This window comes from Thermobia domestica, chromosome 1 (assembly GCF_964235325.1).
Source record: "Thermobia domestica chromosome 1, izTheDome1.hap1.1, whole genome shotgun sequence".
Classification (NCBI taxonomy): Eukaryota; Metazoa; Arthropoda; class Insecta; order Zygentoma; family Lepismatidae; genus Thermobia; species Thermobia domestica.
This window is the reverse complement of record NC_137454.1, coordinates 211056399-211069418: the sequence shown is the minus strand read 5'-3', so window position 1 is coordinate 211069418 and position 13020 is coordinate 211056399. Positions and strand designations below refer to the sequence as shown.

Here is a 13020-nt window from a genome sequence, read left to right as displayed (position 1 = left end):
TTTCTTAACGTGTTTCCATTATACTAGTACAGATCAGTGTGAAGATGAATGTCTATGTAGAATAACTAAAATCAGTTATTTGATTTCTACTTCAATAACGTATGCTATCGATCTTAAAAATGAAAAAAAATCAATAGGTACATATTTCCCATTGGTTTTAATGTGGTCCTGAGAGATCTATGCTATGCATTTGTGTAGGAATGATTGGCCATTCATCATAGGGTTAAGCTAAAGATTCTGTCACATATAGCCTCAATACTCACATAAGAGACAGTAATCAACCAAACAATAAATTAGTTATAATATGTATATTAAAATACTAGCAATGCTATGTTTACGATGTTTGATTTGTTTGGCAGTATGTTAATTGTTTGAGGCGAGACTAAAGTTAGAGACAAATTAAATAATGTGTAGTCGTTATGTAAATTAGATTTTTATAATGATGAAAAATTTTAATAGAAACTAACAAAAAATTTTGATATTATATTTATGTAAGTTATCATTATGGCCTATTATGAGGTGATACTGGATAAAAGCTTTTTTAACTTATATCATTTAAACATAATCTTTACGTTCAAGATAGGCATTACTAATCGACTGAACTGATAATTTCAGGCACCTGAAAAGTAATTAGGAGAAGTGGAATCGGAGGTCTAGTAAACAATTGTAAATTAATATAGGGGAATATTTTTGACCATAATAATTTCTTTCTATACAAGTACATCAAAACCCAACACTTAAACATCTAAGAAAATTCGTTCAGTTCTTCTCCAGCACAAAAACGAAAAATGTTTTATTCTAATGTTTCCTTGTTTGCAGTTTTGATCTTATCCTACATTTTTTTTATTTTATTTCTTAAGTTGAATTACAATTTCTGCTTTCAAGCATACTAAATACACAAATACAAACATTTTCAGTACCTGCTTCTCTAGTCGCTTTCAACCAAGGTTCCGAAACTGTTCGTAACATTTGTACAGTCTACGGAAGAAACTTAAAAATAGTTTAAATCTTCAATGAGGAAGTTCGACGTCACAAATGATCAGCATCCCAGTCAACCTGTTCAGTACAATCAGGATTGATTGAATGCAGCAGGAGTCTGCATTAGTGTGCTAGGGAAGGGTGAAACTGGATTGTCACCTTTACAAAATGAAAAGGCACTAGAACTCGGTGAATGGGTTGTTATATGTTCTAATAATCATAGGAGACAAACATAAGCGCTTCTCTATAGTTGCCAATTAGATCATTAGACAACAAGATACTCATAGACAGATACTGATCTCTTTACAGCTTTGTCATTAACGATACAAAATAGAATCTTCACGTCAGTTGCAAACAGGGAATATAATGACTAATTCTGAAAAGCAATTAACATAGTGAGACAATGTACAGTTTAATCCACTTAGAGAATTAGTTAAATTTTAGGGAAATTAAAGAGTGCAATCCAACATAAGATTCCTGACAACATCACGATCACTGTCAACGCAGATCTTTAAATTAATAAAATGCATTGGTGCAATAAAATCCCACGATTTATTTAAATCATTTTTATTTCTCCCACTCAAGTATCGAACGCTACATCCTTTCAAAAGGAATCTCCACTATTTTGTTTTATGGAATACCTACGGATTGAAAAAATACGAATATTAATAACGATTACGAGTTACCATTCAATTGATAATATTATTACTGTGTTAGTGTGTAAGTTCAAAACGTTAATATATTATCGAAATCTGCAATGGGCCAAATGTTCTGAATAAATTGCAACTTATTAGGCTCTTTAACAGTTTAAGTATATTGCAAATCTGAATCAAGTCTTTTTCTACAGTTGATATCTAGTTGCAGAATGTTGAAGGCCTGATTTAATCCAAGTAAATACTATGTGGATACTTCTTAATGATATCCTAAATTTTAACTTAACAAATTGGAATTATTACCGTAATGGTATCTGAAATCTCATATTTGATGTATTTTTAGACAATGTAATCGTCAATCCTCCCAAATATTTTACTGAGCTATAAAACTTATGCAATTGAATTTCCCATAACATTCGACGTTTGTTTTGTTTCTAGAGATTTAGTGTTTTATTACTTGCATTTAGACGTTATAATTATGGTGTTTATAATTTAGTTTGAAGACACTACAAGATTTTGCGAAGATCCATTACTATGCTGCAATTCGTAGGATAAGAATCAGAAATCACAATTCCAACCACATCTTTCTAGCTTGGCTCTGTAATGTAGTTCTCTACCGAGAAATATACTTTTATTTAGAATTATCTCTTTTCTGTGACAAGCACTTGCATAGTTTGCTAGTGTACCTTCGAACTGCGTCGAATTCAACTCCTGGCATTATTAAGAATCCAGTAAGTAGCAGATACCAGATAAATGTGGATCACAGATTGGATGCTACTTAAGGATGTAAAGCAAACATCAAACAACTAGTTTCTAATACGAAATTTGTTTGGTCGAGGAGGCATTGTTTTTTTCATTTCACGTATTCTACTACAACTAGTACCATTACTAATGAAATTCAGCTGTCTCGCACAAAGCCCGGAAGAGCTGAGACAGTGTGATTTTAAATTGAGTTTCATATTGTATCGCTAATATCATCATTGTAATTACTTACGCTGTATTTTTATTTTACATGGTTTGTTCTTCCATTCACCTAGCTCTTCAATTCTCTTCACAACTTTAGGTAAACAACGCGCACTGTCAATAACATCTTGTTTTTTCAATGATTATCAATAAATAAATAAATAAATAAATAAATGAAACAACTAATATTTCTGTCAACTTAGAGATGTACTCTACTAGAATCGCAACGTCTTCCTTTTCACAAGTATAATAGTATCTGCGTAAGAGAAGTGAGCATCACAGGTAGAATAAAATGGACAACAATGAACTTGAAATCTGTTAGCTAATAGAGTTTCAGCCACCTACAACCTATGGCACTATTTGTAGGTAAACACAAATGGCGGGCGATTCGTTTGGAAAACTCGTCTCGCGAAGAAGTCCGCTCAGTTGTTTGATTTTTATGGGCGAAACATGCAACTGCGGCTGAAATTCACAGGGAGATGGTAGAAGTTTACGGACAGAGTGTAATGTCTCATCAGCATGTCAGAGGATGTTATTGACCATCCTCCCTGCAGCCAGGACCTCACTCCAAGAGACTTTCACCTGTTCCCGCATTTGAAGGAGTACCTAGGAGGCCGTCTTTACGCTTCAGAAGAAGAGATTGAAATATTTCGCGACAACGTGGCTGAACACACAAGGACAGGATTTTTACCAGGACGGAATCTTCAAACTCACCCCTTGATGCGATAAGTGCGTCAACCGATATGCAGACTATGTCGAAAGATAACCTAATGTATGTACTATCTGTTGCCTAATGTATTGGCCGCATTAAAAAATATACAGGGGCCGCGGTGGCTCAGTGGTAGAGCGTTCACGTTTGGTGCTTGGGGTCCCGGGTTCGATCCCAGCCCCCACCATGTGAACTTTGTGGCGGACAAACACCGTATGCGTAGAATTCCTCGAGGTTTTCCCGTTTCCTCCCACTTTCACCATTTCATTCATTACTCATCATCACCGTCTCCTTTAGCCTAACCGGCATAACGTGGGACGTAAAATTCAAAATTTCATTTCATTTTTAAATAATATACACAAGTTTTACTGAAGGCTTTGTAACCTCTCTGCGATCACTCCTTTTATACATGGAGAATATTTTAATTAAAGAGAAATTACCTTTTGTTGAATTAATTATACTTTTAGGCTATATCTTATTAACTGTGCTATGGATTATCGTTTTTATAATGGAGAACTTAATAAGGATACAGTTGTGTATCAGCTTCACCTCCATAAGTGACACGGTTCTCGTACAGCATTATTCCTTATGTTTACAAAGGAGTTCCATTTTCCTCCATTTTCTCGGTAACTACACACAAACTTTCACACTCATACATTTCATTGTGTTTACCTCAATACGTTACATGGATTGGTTTACGTTTTAACTTTGAATAGTGTATTTTTTGGTGAGTATTAATAATATTATAAAATTAAACTGTCAACATGTTAGCAAGTTGGTAAGTTGGAATTTCTATATGAACAACTGAAAAGAAAGATTGGCAGTTGTTATCGTTATTACACACAAAAAAATAAATATAACTTTGTAAATCTTTGATGAAATAAATTTCAAAATTGTCAATATAATAACCGTATATGAAAATGCATAACTATTAATGAAAGTACTAACTGGGATTTAGTAAGTTACTACTTGAAACTGTATAAGTATTAATCACCTTACGATATGATATCACTTGATACATTGAAATTTAATATGACTGAAAATTAATATAACTGAAAAAGTCATGCTGAAAGTATGACCTTTTTTTATTAAATATATCATATTCATTTTTTAAAATTTATTTTCAATTGCGATATTCGTTTAAACAAACTTGCTTTATTTTTTATTTTTTTGTTTCCTATATGTTTAACAACCGTCAAAACAAATTACAAAGTACCATGTGTTTAGAAGAGAATGTGATATCTGAACATTTAGTTTCAAAAAAATATCATACGAATATGGTGAAGAAAATGAATTACCAATTTCGCTATATGATGTGAGTTGCAACGAAAATTAAACCGGAAAACTGGGAGAGAATGCAGAGCACCAAACCATAATATTTTATGAGCTTTCGTCTTTCTTTCTTTCTTTAATGTGGGCTACGCTTTGGTTGCCATGATATATACGAATTGGAAATAACAAATACGAAATTCTAATCTTCGTTTAATTCAAAATAACTTAGTATTTACCATAGAGTATTGAAACAAAACGTCAACTAATTTGATTCCTACACAAAACTTGCATTGTGATCGTAAATGCGGTGCCGTACATGAAACTGACACCAACGGGGTAATTTAAATTATCAATTACATATAAACTAAGACAAGCTGTAATTCCATTAAGCCTACAATCAATACTCAGCAATTGAATTACAGGATGGTCAAATGTGTTGTCACGAACTACGGAAAGGTGTAAAAACAATAAAACAATACAATACACAGTATTGGATTTAGTTGATCTTTGTAACTATCATTCGTCGCACTGTCACACAGCACAAGGCTTGTATGGACTCCTCATTTGCGTGACAAAAAATTATGTTTTATGAAGTGTTATCTTCCTGATTGTTACAAAGGCTGCCTTTATAACATTTTGTAACTGACGCCTTGCATCGGTCTTGGAAAATATGTTTCTTGATATTATTTCCGTTTCTTGTCGGAAAACGTAAGGTTTGCCCTTCTGAGGCGTCAATCAGGTGTCACTTGGAGCTATGATCTTGAATCTATCCATCTATAACGAAAATCTGCATTCAGCTGTTCCCTGACAATTATTCAATAGTTGGGTGGTGTATTATCTTATTGGAGTCACTAAGATCGACATTCAATTTCTGAAGTTGTGGAACAAACCACATCCTTAATATGATGAGGTACGAGTTCTGATTTTAAGAACCATCAAAGAAATAGAATAATGTTAAATGCTCACTTGATACCTCAGCTCAGATCATCAGATACGGGAAGTTGTGCTTTAATTCTTCCTAAGAGTGTTGATTTTCTTTTGATAAAGAAATAAATGTTGCTAGTTCACTCACTCTAGCAAATTTCAAATTTCCTGAAAATCATGTATTTTGTGTTGTGAGGTTGTCTGATACGCATCAACCGTCAATATGCTACACGGTTTTTTCTATCTGTGTGTGTAATAATCACATATATCGTTGACGAAGGTTGGCTTCAACCACTTCTGTTGAAGATCCTTTATTATCTATCTTTTAATTGTGGCTTTTGAAAATTGAAAGAGAGAATGTTTTGGTAAAAACACCGCTGCTGTAAAGTGCATGGGATTACAACGTACGCAGATACATTCCAAAAAATTATTACAAAGGGTAACAAAACGTTTGTACCAACCAGTGCATGTAGATTTCAATGCATAAAATTGGAGCAGAACATTTTATGCAGTAGTATAATGTTCAAAAATAATACACAGAACACAAGGATGCAGTCGTCGAAATACAACGAAGTGCATGCTAAAAATGATAGGCCTAGAAATGGCAATGTTTAGAATATAAACAAGTGGGTTGATACGTTTCAAATTCTACGAAGAGAAACCAATGATAACTGGGTATGTTATTCTGTTTCATATAGCTGAAGAAAAATATAAAGTTATATATGACTGTTTATGTGACATATTTATTTTCTTCTTCAAATGTTTTAGTAATGATTGGAGAAGGATAAAATAAAATTACAGTGCATACAATGTATACATTGAAAGAAAAAAATAGCTCAAAATATGAACTAAAATATTTTACATGTTAATGTTAACTTGTAGGAAGGAGAAGTGTCACTTTATGAAACAGTTTGGTATGGGTTTGGCACACCAAACTCTTTAGTAAGATAAATTTTGCAAAGTCTATGCTTAAATATAACATTTTAACTCTACGTAAATAAGGTTTACAAATGCTTTCATATGAATGAATACAGTATTTCAAACTAAAATATATTTAAGTTTTTCGATTTGTCGAGTAGAAAGTCATTTAGTTTCAGTTTAGGCTTGTATTCCACAGACAGATTAGCATTTTGTATCCTGAGTATTATACTAACCTGCTAATCTCAACAGCACTGAAGGTAATCTGTCAAGAAAGGATGATAACCGTAATTACTCCCATTGGAATACATGAGGAAGTGATTTTTAATTCTCCACATTTTAAGATGAACTAGATCGATCATCTCCTTCAACACACTCCCCAAAAACTCAATCCCTAACTTTTGATCTGCATCCTGGCCAAATTGATGGTGATCCGTAAAGCAGTTCTTTAGAACTTGTCTCTTCCGGACAAGCACACGGAGAGAGAGAGAGAAAATACATAAAGAAGTATTTTGCTAATAAAACTCTTTTAAAATGGAAATTATACTTCACTTTTACTTGTTATATTTTGTGTATAATTTAATTTCGTTAATTTCTGTATAATTTCAACTTACATTTCATTAGATGTGTAAAGTAAAACATATATATTTTAATAATGTATTATTCTGTGTAATCTTATTTCATATTCGTAAATATTTTAGAATGTTCAATGTTTGAGATGTAAGAAGGAAAAATGAGAGTAGAGTTTTACAAGTTAATTAAATTTAAATGAAACCACTAAATGACTTGCAACAACACGGACAGTAAACAGAAATTTAATAAATGTGTATGTGGGTCTTTTTTATGGTTTATTACTTTATAAATTCTGTTATACGGTTCAGATAGATGTCGCATTCTCATATATTGTGTCATTCGTCATATATTTTTCATAATATAATATTTCAACTACAGGTACTAACCTGAAACTCGCAACTTCTTATGACCAGATATCAGCAGTGATTTATGTAGCGTTTACTGGTACATATAGTCCTACTGGATCTGTTTCAGCACACCAAAGTTAATTCTTAGTTATACCAAGAGGTACGATACAACAATTTATTATCTCCCATATCGTAGCAACAATTATATTAACAAGAAACTTGTTTCTTAAGGAAATACGAATTGATGTTTCAGAAATAGAAATAAAATAGACTCTACATCATAAAATATATTAATACCTCAGTAGTCTACATCTTTCATTTTATGAGATAAATTTTAATATAATTTTGTGGAAGTTTCTATAATAGCAATGTAGTAGTATCAATTCATATTCAACCTTATTGTGTTAATCTTTATCTTTTATTCAATATTTTTTTTAAAATGAAAACGATAATGAACAGTTCGCACTCTATCTAGAGAACTCAATCAATCGTGACCAATTATAGAAATTCCATGCATACCTTTCGTTCCCGATTTACTGCACGATACTTTTAGTTCCCGAGTATATACTGCGGGACCTACTGACCTCATCTCACCTTAGATAAATTTGGCATGGCGGATGCTCTCTTGCTCATTACGTATGCACAATATTTTCCTGTGCGAACTTTTGGTTTCCGGGCCTATTGGCCATAAAAGTTAAGAACTGGACTTAGTAATACTTTCGGAAATGTTTGAAAAGTAGCTAACAATAATTTGCTAATTGCTATTTAAAACACGAACCAGGGAACAATACTTTTAAATTTAATAAACGTCACTTTAAGATTAAACATAAACTTGTTAAATTTGAAGTAACTCCAGAATCTATTATGTCAAAACGAGAATGATTTTGATTGTGATTGAATTACGGAAAACCGATTGAAAAGATTGAAATTAGTTTTTTTTTTAAATACAGTTATCACTTTCCTGGATAAGATTTTAGCAGGTGAATTTGATTAAAATCCGTATCTAATGGGGGAACAGAGAGTGATGCGAAACATTACGCGATGCCAAACATGACGTGAAACATTAGCAGAGAGAGATGCAAAACAAACATGCGAAACAGATGAATGCGTAACATTAAACATCACCCAAACCCATGAACCTTTCAAGCAAGGAAGTCCTCATTAGAAACAAAGGTGCATGCGTCCCAGTTTTTTTGACATTTTCATGTTTAGGAGGCAAGGGGCATTCTCTCTCTCGTTCACTCTGTATATATATATATATATATATATATATATATATATATATATATATATATAATAGTCTAGTGGCCTATGTCCTGTGTATGTATATTACAGCACAACTCTGAACCGCCTGGAGCAATTTCACAAATACCTATAGTACACATATTAATTACAATTTGGAAACAAATAATGTGAAGCTAAGCACTGGTTACAAAGGGTGTGGTAAATGGACGACATGCAAAAATAACAGAAAAGACACATTAGTGTCTGTGCTCCTTGCCATGATTCAAAGAATGATTTGGAATGGATTTAACCGCACCGCGTTACTATTGAAAAATGGCATTCTGTCCTCTTTCACAAAGGCTATATGGAATCTTTTGAACATAAGAGTGACGAAATATTATACTTTTAAAACAGAAGAGCTAAACCAGCGATTCGCAGGGAATGACTTGCATGGAGAAAGGTCGCAAACTATTTGAAAATGTGACTAATGTCATGCTGCGGACACTCAAGGAGGTCTCACGAAACACTAATAAAGTACGTTTGATATGCAATTTGGCTTCAGGAAATAGAAACATAACGACATTTTACATTTTCACTTTTCTCATTTTCTAACAGTATGTTTTTGTTGCGAACTGTGTTCATAGGATTGCGTTCAAAAACTACAAAGAGCCATTTTGTGGCTGTGGCTTGAATACGAAAAGTTATATCGTATTCTTTTTTTTTTCGGTTTTCAGTTGTTTTGTACATACTATGGCAATGTTTTTTTTTTATGAACAGAAAGAGTACAGTACATTTTTTCTTACATGATAAAATATTCTTAATTTTGAAAAAAAAAATGTGAAAAGACATTTGATTTTTCCTTTAATAACAAAGGTGATTCTGTTACGTACCGACCTAGTTTCTTGTGGCAACATTACTTGCTTTTTACGGCTAAATAGTCAGGTTGCGGTAAATCTTATGACAAGGGCTGTACTGCAAATTTGTGGTTCAAACACGGGTGTTCTTATATTTTTTGAATTTACGGTAGTACACATAAGATTAATTCAGTCTGGAAACAAATATTGAAGAGCTTGACTGTTATCATTTCTAGGGAGATGATAATTGGGTGACATGTAAAACTAATATAAAACAATCGATATTAATGCCGAGCTCACAATTAGCGGAGTTATTGAAATGAATAGTGACACTCCTTACTCATGCTGTGCGAACAAGGCATCACTAGCTGGTGACATCTAAAAATAATCGTAAAAGATGGATATTTATGTTGAATCCATTAGTTTCTGTGTCAGCAAACTGATGTATGACATTCGTAATAATACTTAAACAATAGTTTAAGGAGGAATATCCGTGTTTGGGGTCAAAATTTTCGATTTTTGAAAAGTATCATTTCCAGAATCTACAGTCTTTGAACTTTCATTGCCGGAAGTTTCATGTTCGTACGACATCAGGTTCCCTTCAAGAACTGCAAATTATTGTGTACTTCCGTTGTAATTTCAGGCTTAAATATATATCTATTTTCAGTTTTCAGTTTGTTTTATCATCCCATTCTTCTGTAATGATATAGTAAATATATTTTTGCTTTGTCGTTCCTAAAAGAATACACAATTTATTTTGCTTATTGTTATTTCTGTGTTCACAGTTCTTTGTTTTCCTTATTAGCATGTGTTAGTAAACTTAGTCAATAGGAGGTAAATGTAGACTGAATGTCAAAGAAATTGTTACCTTACAGGTATATTATGGGAAAGCAAACAGGAAAAACGTTGGCAACTTTCAGAAGATGGAGAAAGCATTGTGGGCAACTTTCTTTCATAAATATTCAACTGAAGAAAAACCAACGCATATGCTTTGTCCTAAAGGAGAGTTTTCCTGGAGTAGTATAACAGATCTCAAGCAACTGGAGAATATTACGAACATAAGCACTCGTTCCTTGCTGCACTGATGAATGCTATCAAACCTATCTACAGAGTCCTTGCGGATCCCTCTTTTTGCACAAATGTTTGCATAGGAAAACACAGAACCCCAATGAAAGTTGCAATGCACTGATATGGCAACGATGTAAAAACAAAAATACATTTGCAAGTTCTAAAATCGTACAAATTGCAGTGTATGACACTGTTTTGTGTTTTAGTAGCGTACATGAATCAAAAAACGGTGTTTTGGAAAAGTTGGGAATTTCAAACGGTGAATACAGCTGGAAACTACTGCGAGACATGGACAGAAAACGTATAACAAAATCTGAGTTGGGAGCCCTGAAGCTTATCAAGGAATCAAGAATGAAGAAAAGAATGTATAGGAAGGGTGAAGAAAATACAGCCAAAAGCGAAGAATATGGTTATGATCCTTTCTGATTGTTGTGATGCGTCTTATTGCTGAACATCCATTGTAAATTTTAAACATTTAATTTCTCAAAATTGCATTTTTGGACATACATGTACCATTTTCTCACAAACTATGAATAATAAAGTAACCAAAGTTTGCACAAATCTCACTTTTATGTACCTCTATTTACTGAAAGGAACTATTGCATAGTTCTTTTATTTGTCTCAATTACTCTTTGGTGAAGATAAAAAATCACATCATTAAAATTCTTCGAAATTAAAAAAAATAATTATTGGCTTTGTATGTAACCTAGAAAAATAATCCTTGTTCGGTAGCATTGCCAGCTAGTGTAGGGTGTGCGATATAAAAATTAAACGAATCCCTTCAGTAGTTTCCAAGAAAAAGGTACAAACACTTTTAGAGTTGTGCTTAAAAGTTGAGCTTATGGCATATGCGTAAAAGGCACAAACATTAACATAGAAATGCTGATCTTCTATACACATCTACCGACCAAAAATTAAATTTCTGCGATCAATAGCAAAGCGTGGGTTGGCAAATTTCTCGTAAGCAGCCAAAACACGGACATCCCCCGTTAACCGAGGGGAAAGATACTCCCTGGGTTGAAGGTTATAACTGGGCATATAAAAGTAATCGAAAAGATCGATATTAATGTTGAACACAAAGTTTTGGAGATCGCTAAAATGATTAATGACACTCTCAATGATGTTTCAATCTAAGTTCAACCTCCAGCGAGTTTAATGTAATCTTAGGTATGGCAAAGAATGAGATACAAAGATAATCGTAAACGACAATATTAGTGTTGAATCCATAGTTTTCCTTATCGCTGAGATAGATACTGACACCCCCATCCAGTTTTTAAGTCCAAGTTGAGCCCATACTGATGTGGATGATAGGAAGTTTGAAAAATAAAATTGTTCAAAACTACTGTGATTATTTTCGAATGCGTTTTTTTTTTTTTTTTTTTTTTTGAGTCGGGAAAAAGAGCTGACCGGTTGGAAATGAGTTTTGAAGCATGGTTAGTATTCAATTTAATATGAGGTTTTATCATGCCACTTTTATTAAAAGGCATATTTATGGGAGTAGTGCGTTGAAAAATGTATATCAAAAAGTAGAGTATTTAAGAATTTTTACGATTGTACTTTCATTTAAGTGTGTATTCTTAGGGACAGGAGTTTCAAATATTTCCATAAACATATTATGCGTAGAACAGTCACTTATGCTAGTCTACTTGTAAAATTTGGCAAGTTCAATGAGAAACTCTTTCTGGAGTCGAGAAACTCAATAATTGTTATAACATGTTAAATGTCCATAAATATGGATGAAGATTAAAAGTTAATGTCTTGGACATTAAGAACTGCAAAATCTACTTATAACTAAGTTTTGGTAAAATCAATGAAGGACTTTTTTCTCCATCAAGCAATTCATTACTATCATGATAAATGTTCATATGATTCACGAAGGTTAAATATTAACCTCTTTGTCACGTCCTTCCTTCTATTAATTAATCTTAATGTAGCAGAAATCTTTACCATTATAGCAGTAATAGGCTAATATTGTTGGTAATATTTACTTAACCCTTTCACAGAGGAAGTCGACTTTTGTCGACAGAACCAAATTTCCTTAACATGCGAATGTCGACTATAGTCGACGTGTTAAAATTTGTTTATCCGTATCTTGGCTTTGTCGAGAGTAGTCGCCAAAGTTGTACCGTTCATTTTTGTTTGTGTTCTATTGTTTTCGATAAACAATAGAAATCACACAGGAAACCTTTGGCGACTACAATCGACAAAACCAAGATACAGACAAATTTTAACACGTCGACTATAATCGACATTCGCAGGTTAGGGAAATTTTTTTCCGTCGCCTTCCACAGTGAAAGGGTTAAATCAAGTAATGAATGACTAAATATTTTATTTTCTACACTAAATGTAGTAGAGTGATGAATCTCTTTAAAAGGCGAAACAATTAATAACTTAAATATAATTTAACTAAACCAACTAAAAAAATGTAATAGCAATTTCTGATCAGAGGACTAATTGCAGTATAATTCTTTTAGGTACTACTAGCATCAATTACCAGCTTTGCTGGGCTAAATTAAGAAAAAAATAGTAATAAGTTC

The 13020-nt window shown here is 32.9% G+C and overlaps 1 long non-coding RNA gene across 1 annotated transcript in view; it reads left to right on the top strand.

Annotated features, from left to right (window-relative positions):
- The window catches only part of LOC145693501 (uncharacterized), a 113085-nt gene extending 102035 nt beyond the window's left edge, over positions 1-11050 (top strand). The window contains exon 3 of the long non-coding RNA XR_014132797.1: positions 10291-11050. This is a non-coding gene — a long non-coding RNA (uncharacterized LOC145693501). The remainder of the gene's footprint in view (positions 1-10290) is intronic.
- The last annotated feature ends 1970 nt before the right edge of the window (positions 11051-13020 follow it).